The following is an 11,105-nucleotide window of genomic DNA, read 5'->3' as shown; positions in this document are numbered from 1 at the left end:
TGTAGGCGGACGGTACCGCCTACTCAAATCGCGACTGAGGTGTCCACTGACCCCGTGAGCCAGTTACACCTGGAGTTGCCGGGTTCGAACCCGACCGCAGCAGCTGCGTTTCGATGGAGGCGAAACGCAAAGGCGCCCGTGTGCTGGGCGATGTCAGTACACGTTAAAGATGACCAGGTGGCCGAAATTTTTCCGGAGCCCTCCACTGCGGCCCCTCTTCCTTCCTTTCGGCGCGCTTCAGGTGTCGCCGATATGTGAGAGAGATACTGTGCCGTTTGCTCTCCGTAAAAGCCAATTTTCTAAATTTCCAGAATCTTGCGGAATTTGTGGCACAAGTGATTCCCACGACTGTGAACAAATCTTGTATTGCTTTAAAATCTACTCGTCTATTCAGAGGTGGTATTAAGCTTTTCATCTCCTCAAGCAGCGCACAGTGTTGAGGAAGTTTTAGGCGCCATATTTCAAGATTTACGAGCACACTTTCGGCGGCTTTGCTGTAATACCAGCACAACTTGAGTTGTTTCGGAACATAACGTGGTTATCGCTATATGTACGTTATTAGATGCCACAGCAGTTCGTGACGCAGATGTTTCATACGACCGCTGAGCCTTGTGGTCAGTGTCGAATATGTGAATTGTAAGGTCTGATGATATCGGCACGTATAACATTGCGAAATTGGCTGACTTTGCATGGTTGAGCGCGGAATATCGTGTAGGAGCATTCGAGTTCCCTGGCGTTGGAAAATTTGTTGTTGGGGAAAGCAAATTGCGCAGTACATGTTTTACATATCGGCGGACACGTGAATCGCTCCGTAAGGGGAGAAACAGAGAAAACTTTATTGTCAGTAAGAAGATGGTGCTCTTGGGTTTCTTCAGCCGAATTAGGTGGCCGGCAGTTTGTCGGTCGGCGACCTGCTACGCTCTTGCTGTGGCCCGGTACTGAACGTCTGGGTCCGGGCTGGCGAGAATAGCTTCCAATTTAACCCAAATATCATCCAGTATCAAATGTCAATGAAATCATCCAGTATCAAAGGTCAATGGTCAACTCAAGGTCGGAGGTCAAAGATCAACTAAAGTTGATGCGTCAGTGTCAGAGGTCATGGGTTCCACACCATAACTGTACCACATATGGTCATACACGGCCAACGTGGTTGGGCTGAAGGTCGTTCAAGGTCATTCTGCGGCCTACGCGACGACTACTTTACCTAACGAAGAGAAGCTTTTCACCTCAACATTTTCGGCCACCTGGGTATATTTATCGTGCACTGATATCGCACAGCACAGGGGCGCCTTCGCGTTTCGCCTCCATCAAAACGCCGCCGCTGCAGTCGCGTTCGAAACCCGGGACCTCCGGATCAGAAGCCGAGCGCTCTAACTACTGAGCCACCACGGCGGGTACGTCGCCAGTGCATACGCGTTTCTGCTGGGATATGAGTGTGCACAGAGCTCTTTTCTGCAACCCTGCGCGGGGTGTGTCCAATAAAAACATGTGTGTGCTGAACGTACTGGCGGTGGCTCAGTGGTTAGGGCGCTCGCCTATGATCCGGAGTTCCCGGGTTCGAACCCGACCGCGGCGGCTGCGTTTTTATGGAGGAAAAACGCTAAGGCGCCCGTGTGCTGTGCGATGTCAGTGCACGTTAAAGATGGAAGGAAGGAAGGCCTCAGACGTTGCTGGCACATACCCACTACGGGGGAGTGGCCAAGACACAGGCGGTTAATTACTGGATACAGGAAATTTTTGACGGGAAAAGCAGTGGAAATAGTATGTAGTCTGATAGATTGGAAGAGGGAAGGAAAGGGGTCCAGTTTACTTGGAGATCGAAGACGGGACAATTGCTTAATGTGCATAATAGTACACAATGCCTGTAATGTTGCAATGTCTTACTGACAGAGATCAGGAAAAAGAAATTAGAATGGGAGTCGCTGCGTTTCTTGAAGAAAATTTTGCACAGCAGAGCGCACACTCCTGTCGCTTCGTCCAAGCAAAGAAGCGCCAATGGAAAGAACAACCGCGGAAGACACAGGCAAGCCCAGTTGATGAAATGGAATTTGCAACAGACGCTTCCTCAAATGAGAAAAGCGGCGGCAGAACAGCAGGAAGTGATCCATTGTCTCAGGTTCGGCACAAAAACGGCACAGTGGGGAAGCTGCCAGGCCAGATCTGTGAAGGTAGAAATTTAGAAGGGGAACCCGGCAACGCAAGCGCGTGAAAGAGACCTCTAGTGTGCGTGAGCGCCAGTCTTTGCTACTCCAAGGATGCAGAAGATGCTGATATTCGGGAGACGATGTAAGAGCCGAGGCAGCAAATTCCTGAAATATTGTGTAGCTGCGAAACCTCACCGCAGCTGTATATGCACACGATGGTAGGACAGCAACAATTGGGCCGCTGAGAGAGGCTCTTGCTAAGGAATCTGCAACCTCATTTAAGTGAAGGCCCATGTGACCTGGTACCCAAAGCAACCTTACCGAATTTAGATGCAGCGGAATCAGGAACTTAAAGAGGCGTAATGGCCGAGAGTCAGTGGGCGAGGATAAGGAAGAGCAAATGGACAGAGAGTCTGTCATAACCACGACCTGGGAAACGGTAGATTCTAATTTTCGTAAGGCTAAGATTACTGCTAATAATTCAGCCAGAAAAATTGGAGTGAAGTCAGGAAGACGGAGAGAAAAAGACCAATCCAGTGAAGGTGAAAAAATTCCCACACCTGCCTTTTCGCGATCCTGCGAGGCATCGGTAGCAATAAGAACATGAGAGGGAAAGGACCTTAGGTGGTCCTGCAATAGACCCTGAAGAAGCGGGAAGGGCTGCAGCTTTGCATTCGATGGGAAAATGTCATCGAATTCAATCTGGACAGATGAGGAGTTGTTATATATTTGGCGGACATCAGTGAAATGGATATTTATGCGATCAAGGAGGGACTGCACGTAACATATCTGCGGGGTATGAAATCGAGACCAGGCAGCACTAAAAAAGGCGGAAGGTTGACTAAGAAATATTATACTGGAAGCGTGAAGAGGGGAGTCGCACAATTTTAAAAATGTTTGAACTGTGAAAAGGCGAAACCTAGCTGATAACGAAGGCATTCGCGCCTCAAGGTGCAGAACAGCATTGGCGACATATTTTGGAAGCCCCAGACAAAGGCGCAACGCCTCACGCTCCAAAAGCACAAGAGGGCGAAGTTTATAGGCAGGAGCTCCTGAGAATAAAACACACCCGAACTCCAAAATTGGGCGGACGTACATTTTATAAATCATCAGAAGCGTATGCCTTCTCATGCCTGACCTAGCACTACAAAGCCTGCGCAGGATGCCAATGGCCGGAACTCCTTTTGCAGAAACTTGCTCAATGTGTGGCCGCCAGGAGAGAGTAGAGTCGTATATTACACCGAGATACTTCACCGTCTTAACTTGAGGTATTATGTTATTTCTATAGACCAGGCAGATGTTTACAGGAACAGAAACTGGAAATACTAACAATGCGCATTTCTTCACATTAAGGGACAGATGAATTCTTCCTAGCCAGTTGTCAAGAACATTGAGGTAATTTTGCAGGGTTCGATAAAGAGTGTGAATGTCACCTGCTGATGCAAAAAATGCAATATCGTCGGCGTACACATAAGTTTTCACATTTTGAATGCATGGAATTGAGCTTAGAAAAATGTTAAAAAGAACAGGGGAGAGAACTGATCCTTGCGGAACACCTCTTGTCTGTGGAAATCTCCTTGAGGAAATACCATTTTGGCAGCAGTAAAATTCTCTATTTTCTAAAAAGACAGAAATCCAGGCTACAAAATAGCTTGGGAAGTTGAGTTCCTGTAATCTTAGTAATAGAGTCGAGTGCTCCACGCTGTCGTATGCTTTACTGATATCCAAGGTGACAAGCGCAGCAAACTGTTTTCTACTGCGAGCTAATTTAATACGACTCTCAAGATCAGTATGAGCACACCAAATTGAACAACCCGGCCTGAAACCAATTTGACATGGATTCAATACAGCATTTTCTGAAATGAATGACATGACACGGCCGAGAAGGACCCTTTCCACCAATTTCACTAGGTTCGATGTTAACGAAATAGGGCGTATATTGTCTAAAGTTAAGCCCTCCCCTTGCTTTTTAAGCAATGGAACTATTTCAGCAAGACGCCACTCATGCGGTATCCAAGGACCTTTAATAGAATGGTTAATTAGAGCCAACAGGTCTGCAGGAGATTCATTGAACAAAATTTTGATCATAGATGAAGTGACCTTATCGGGGCCAGGAGCCGCTGGGGATAAGCGCACAACAATTTGCGACAGCTCAGGCATAGAGACCTCAGTGAAATCACTTGAGGTGCATGTGAATATAGTAGGAGAAGGTAAAGCAGATGTAAAGCGAAGCTCTAGGCCACACGCAATATCTTCTAAGGCCTTTGCGATGTCAGCAGGGGACTGAACGAGGGATTCAATGTTGGCAGTCGGAGGAATCACCTTGTTGCGCCTCATGAAACTAAACAAGGCTCGTTTACTTCCCGATTGGGAAAGGAAATCATAATGATTTGTATTATACTCCTCCTTTGCACGGGCGACAGTGCGCTTAAATGTTGCTGCAACATACTTATAATCCAGCCAATTTCTTGGGCATTGATTGATGAGAAGTTTCTTCCAAGCTGCTTTCCGTCGTCTATATGCACGCGTGCACTCCGAATTCCACCAACTGTTCGCGATTGCACCCTTTGTTCTCTTAACCAAAAATTCAGACTTTTGCCTTGCATGGTCCAGTACTGAACATAGATGTGCAGCCTTGCTTTCGGCACTCCCCCCAAGTGGTCGAAATTCTTCTTCTTCTTCTTCTTCTTCTCCTCAAGTAATATGGCACATACCCACGTGGGGGGGATTGGCCAAGGTATAGGGTAGAATGCCAATGAAGCATTTGCGCGGGGAAGGAAACGTCAGAAGACTGAATCAAGATAAAAAAAAAATTGGGACAAATAAAATGAATTCAAGAGGTATGAGTCATCCGGAATAGAATCAATCTAGCCTTTTTTGGACATGCGAAAGAATTTTGTGTATAGCTAACAAGATAATCGATTAGTTGCACTTATGTAATCGTGAAGGTAGCCGCATACACTGCTTAACGGGAATCCCTTGGCACTCGCACCGAACGATAGAAGAACTGTAAGAGACAGAGGCAGTCCTAGTCTCGAAAGAGGAACCTCCACATATTGCTTTCTCTGAACCGCGAACCGCCGGCAAGAGAGGAGAAAATGATCGATTGATTCAACTTGCCCACATGATACACAAAGGTTTGTCGCAGCGAACCCGCACCTGCATAAGTACAAGTTTAAGTGAGGTATTCTACATCGCAGGAGCGTCATGGACACTTCACAAAGCCTTGACTTACACCACCGGATATTCCATGGGTACTTTAGGTGTTGAAAGTCCACGGTATTCAGCAACGGATCACTCAAAGTGGCTGAAATATGTTGAAACCGCTGGAAACGTGAAGCTGCTAACAGAATGAGGTGAGGGACGGGATATATTACAGGTGCGCTGAGAGCTGACCTTGCCAATAAATCAGCCACCTCGTTAAAATAGACGCCTGAATGCCCAGGTACCCAGACCAAACGGATCTCGCGCACTGTGCTCGGAACAAAAAACCTAAGTGAACGAGTCAAGAAAGAGTTTTCCAAATTTTGGAGAGAGACAATAACTGAAAGGCAGTCTGTGAGAATAAGAACCCGTGCGACATGTCTGGGAATTTTGAGAAGAGCCAAACCAATGGCCAAAAACTCTGCGAAGAATATAGGAGTATAATCAGGGATACGAACGGAGTAGCTCCAATCTAGATCCTGCGAATATATGCCAATCGCCGCCTTCTCACAGCTGCCGGAGGCATCAGTGGAGAGAACAGTATGATGTGGAAAATTCTGTAGGTGTTCAGAAAGAAGACCATTTAGGGTATGTGCGGGCATATGCTTCGCATGGGACGGGAAAATAAAGTCGTAATAGAAGACGGGATCAGCCTGCGTGTCAGCAACTCGTTGCAAGGAGATCAGATCAACCTGAAGCGGAGCTAACAGATTCTGCGTGAACCTAACTTGCGGAAGCTGATAACGTGGCCAGTGATTAGTCAAAAAAAGGTGTGGTTGGGATACAAAAATTGGAATACTAACGCCTGGGGCCGGGTCAAAAGACTTGAGGAAAGTACGCACTGTTAGAAGTTGGAAGCGGGAATAGAGGTTGGGGATACGCGCTTCCAGATAAAGGACAGCGTTGGAAGCTGATTTTGGGAGCCCGAGGCATAGCCGTAGGGCACGTCTTTCCAGTAAGGCTAATGGCTGCAGCTTGTAGTTCGCGCTACCAGAGAACAAGGGGCAACCATATTCCAGAATCGGTCTCATATAAGCCTTATAGAGCAACAGTTGCGTGTCACGACGCATGCCAAACTTTTTATTGCCAACTCGGGTCAAACAGCCCAGTGCACGTTCCCCTTTAATAACATTATTCTTAATATGGTGTCGCCAGTCCAAATTTTGGTCATAAGTAACACCTAGGTATTTAACCGACTCCACCTGCGGAATTGGAGTGGAGCGGTAGGCTAGCGAGATGTACATAGGAGCGTCGGGTGGAAATACCAGCACGCCGCATTTGCTGACATTAAGTGATAAATTGATTTGGTCCAACCAGACTTCAAGAGCATTCAGATATGCCTGCAAATACCCGTAGAGCACATGAATATCATTTGCTGATGCGAAAAAAGCTATATCATCTGCGTATACATAAACTGTAACGTTAGGATGAATGGGGATGTCCCGAACTAATATGTTGAAAAGCAGCGGAGAAAGAACAGAGCCTTGCGGCACACCTCTTGATTGACCATAGGTATTAGAACAAAAAGATCCGTCTGTACAGAAGAAAAATCTATCTTTTAGAAATTCACAAATCCAGGCGTAGAGGTAATGCGGTGGTTGTAGTTGAGCAAGCTTGTTAATGAGGACTGTGTGCTCCACGCTGTCATAGGCCTTCGCAACGTCAAGCGTCACCAAGGCCGAAACTTCTCTCTGGCGCATTGAGAGTCGTATTCGGCTCTCGAGATCCACATGCGCGGACCATATGGAACAACCGCGACGAAAGCCAATCTGTGCGGGGCTGAGGCCGTTAATGTGATGAACATGCTTTGTGAGGCGACTGTGTACTACTCTTTCTATTAGCTTTACTAAATTTGAGGTTAAAGCAATCGGCCGAATATTGTCTAATTGAAATCCATTGTCTGCATTTTTTAAAAGTAAAATTATTTTCGCAATTTTCCAACTGTGAGGAATCCAAGAGGTTTCCGATGACGCATTTCCAATATCTAGAAGGTGAGTTGGAAAGTCGTGCGCTAAAATCTTTAACATGCCCACAGTAATCCCGTCAGATCCCGGAGCAGCAGAGTGCATCGAGGAAACAATTTGCAGGAGCTCCGACACGTCGACCTCAGGATAGTCCGAGCTGGGGGTGAGAGTGTGCAAAGGTTCTGCTTTCTGTACCTGGAAACGTAAGGCCAGCCCCTGCGCGATGCGTTCAAGGTTTTGCTTAGCCTCCTGCGGAGACATTACCATTGACCTTATGCGATTGGAGGCCGGAGAGCTGTTATTCTGCGCCATGAATCTATAGAGAGCCTTCTTATTCTGGGGTTTTGAGAGATACGTGTTTAAATTTTGATTATAATCCTCCTTTGCCTTTTTAACAGTTCTTTTGAAACATGCAGAGAAGAACTTATAATTTATCCAATTAGCTGGGCTCTGATTATAGGAAAGGCTTTTCCAGGCTGCTTTTCTACGACGATAAGCTTTCTCACACTCCTCCGTCCACCAAGGAGACGGCTGTCTGGCAGGAGCAGTAGTGCACACCGAGAATACAGAACTCTCAGCAGCATCTTGCAGAAAGGTAATTGTCCGCTGAGCTCTTTGTGCTCGACCTGAGCTAACTATGGAGGGGAGTGAGGCAGATATCAATTTTTTGTACATAATGTGGTTTAGAAATTTCATGGTTGCACCACCTTTTCTGATAGGCGAGGATATAATAGAAAAGGTTATTCGAAAGTGGTCACTAGATGTACCTGATTCTTCAGTTGACCATGCAGATACGCCAACCCCACGAGATGCTAATGTTAAATCTATGATCGAACGGGATCCTCCACGCATAAAGGTTACTGCTCCGGAATTACAGCAGCGCACTGCATTCATTGACATCCAGGACCACAGAAGCTGGCCGCAGGAGTCAGAGCGACTATCCCAGGCACTGTGGTGCGAATTAAAATCTCCTGCGATGACTGTGCTGTTTGCGCCGCTCAGTAAGGTGTCCAAACAGTCTGTCCTGTGAACACCGATTGGGAAGTAGACGTTAGCATTAGTGACTTTGGCGCACTGTGGAAGGGAGATTTCAACCGCCAACAACTCACAGTCAGGGCGCATAACTGTCTGCGAGATTGATGCCCGGTGACATATTTTCGTAGAGATCATAGTTATTAACCCACCACCCCTGCCATTCACGCGATCTACCCTGAAAACACGAAATTTTTTAAATGTGAATGATTTAAGTGGAGAGAGCCACGTTTCTTGTAAAATCACAATATCTGGATTATGTTTATGAACAAGTAATTCAAGATCCGGTAAAGAAGAAAGTACGGAGCGACAATTCCACTGCATAACTTTTAGACCCGCCATGATTATCGACTGGTTAAAGAGGCATCAACAGCCTCCTTCAGCACATCAGTCTGGGGAATTAATTTGGGGGGTCCTTTCTTTGCTTTGACTTGCGGAACAGCTGACTTCGAGGGTGAGGAAGAAGCTCGACGCTTCAGGGAAGTGGTGAGCATTTCAACGTCCATGCTACAAGGATCTACGTGAGCGACACTGTCAGGAGCGCTGTTGGCAGGCGGTACTTGGGGCACGGTAGGAGGCGACATGGAATGACTCTTACTAGCAGTACTCGGGAGTGATGCCGGCGTAGCCGCCGAAACATGTGATTCAGTAGGCAGAGATTGGTCAGCAACAAGTTGAGATAGAGCCTCGGTGAAACTGCCCAGCATTCGCTCGACCACCACAGAAAGAGCCTGTTCTACTGAGGACACTATTGAAGTAGTCAAACTTGACGGTATATCAGCAACAGAGCTTCGCGCACGGCTGGCATATGTATTATCCCTCCGATCCAGAAGTGCATAAGCATCTGCTCTCGAACATCGTTTCGCTTGAATGATATCGAGCAGGCTTTGTTCGTCGGCTCGTTTCGAGCAGTTGACATCATCAGCTGAGTGGTTGCCCTTGCATAGGCAACACTGGGGCTGATCAGAGGCGCAGCTGTCATCTGAATGCCCTTCTCCACAAACCCGGCAGCGGGTCGCCGACTTACACGCTTTACCACTGTGACCGAAACGCCAACAGTTGTTGCACTGAAGAGGACGGGGCTGCAGAGGGTCCACACGATACACTATCGGCCAAACCTTGAGTTCAGAAGGACAGGAGGAACCAGCAAACGTAGTGATAACTGACTCTGTCGCAACACGCACACCATTGAATTCTCTACTGCACCGGTAGACAGAAAGAACCCCCACACCTGCATCCTGAAACTCCTCCAGTATATCCTGCGGGGAACATGCTGGGTCCACGCCACGAACAATACCTTTGGAACATGCGAGCTGTTCCGGGATGAAGGCTTTAACCGCTAAGGACTGAAATATTTTGCACTGGAGCAGGTCTGTGACACAATCCATGTCAGCGGACCTGCAAACAATGCCTCTCCGGCCGAACGGTCGCACCTCAGAGATCTGGAGGTAGTGGGTGGTGAGAGATCTTAGCTCCTGCTGAAGGACCTTGGGGCTTTTCATCTTGATCGTTCCCTCACCGATCGGCACGAGAGCCACAGGGATGATGTCAATTCCATTTTTACGAAAATTTTCTAGCGGCAAGCTTTGGGTGGGCAAGCTGGCAAACCAGGTTGCCGTCCCTCCACCCGGGGAGGTCAGCGACATACCTGAGCCAAACGCACCCTCAAATGCACATTAACCTGGCCTACAGACCTAACCTGAGACCTGGCCAAATCCCCCACACAGAACGGCCTCACCAGAGATGACCACGTAGGCACCACCAGGACACCACAGTTGAGCTCGAAGCCAAGCACCCTTCTTCTTCTTCTTCTTCTTCTTCTTCTTCTTCTATTCTTCTTCTTCTTCTTCTTCTCCTCAAGTAATATGGCACTAATTATTCCGGAGCCCTCTTCTTCTTCTTCTTCACCCCAGGTATATGGCACATACCCACGCGGGGGGATGGGCCAAGGTGTAGTTGAATAAACAAAGAAGTTTCCATGGAAGATGATGACAAAAATGTAGCACCAATCGTGAATTTTGAAAAATAAATGAATAAAAACAAGAGAACAATATTGACAGTTAAATAACAGACAGCATTTTGGTGAAAAAGAAGAGCTCGTAGAACTTTAAAAGAATTAGCACATCAACCTACCAGTTGCAATTATGAAAATCGTGGAGAAAACCACAAATAGAACCCAATGCACTAGAACCCGGAGCCCTCCACTACGGCACCTCTTCTTCCTTTCTTCTTTCACTCCCTCCTTTATCCCTTCCTTGACGGCACGGTTCAGGTTTCCAACGATATATGAGACAGATACTGCGCCATTTCCTTCCCCCCCAGACCAATTATTATTATTATTATTATTATTATTATTATTATTATTATTATTATTATTATTATTATTATTATTATGAACGTACTGCTGCTGCTGTTGCTAATAGGAAGAAAAGGAAAGTGCACGGGTCTGCCTACTGGCTCAAGACGAGCCACGCTCGCTGCTGCGTGCTGAAAGTAGGAGAGTTAAAGGATTGGAGAGGAAGAAAAAACAGAAAGAAAATGTGCGCTCTAATATGCCCCGGGCCGTTCATGGAGGCAGTGCAATACCGGGCAAACCCGCCCCAGAGTGCTTCAAGCCGAGCACACCGCCATATTCCAAAAGTAAGTTTAATATCTTGGGTCCAAGGTCCCACAGTAAATATTAAATCAGGTATCAGGTATCATGGTGATGACAGATTAGATCCAGTGATAGCGTCACTGGCTCAACTAATTGGGGAGGGGG

General features: G+C 47.0%; 1 protein-coding gene across 1 annotated transcript in view; it reads left to right on the top strand.

The window, feature by feature from the left end:
- Positions 1–11,105, top strand: part of LOC144093904 (uncharacterized) — a 174,821-nt gene that overhangs the window by 70,027 nt on the left and 93,689 nt on the right. The window lies entirely within an intron of this gene.

The sequence above is a fragment of the Amblyomma americanum genome, chromosome 6, assembly GCF_052857255.1.
Source record: "Amblyomma americanum isolate KBUSLIRL-KWMA chromosome 6, ASM5285725v1, whole genome shotgun sequence".
NCBI classification, from domain to species: Eukaryota; Metazoa; Arthropoda; class Arachnida; order Ixodida; family Ixodidae; genus Amblyomma; species Amblyomma americanum.
This window is presented reverse-complemented; position numbering and strand designations above follow the sequence as displayed.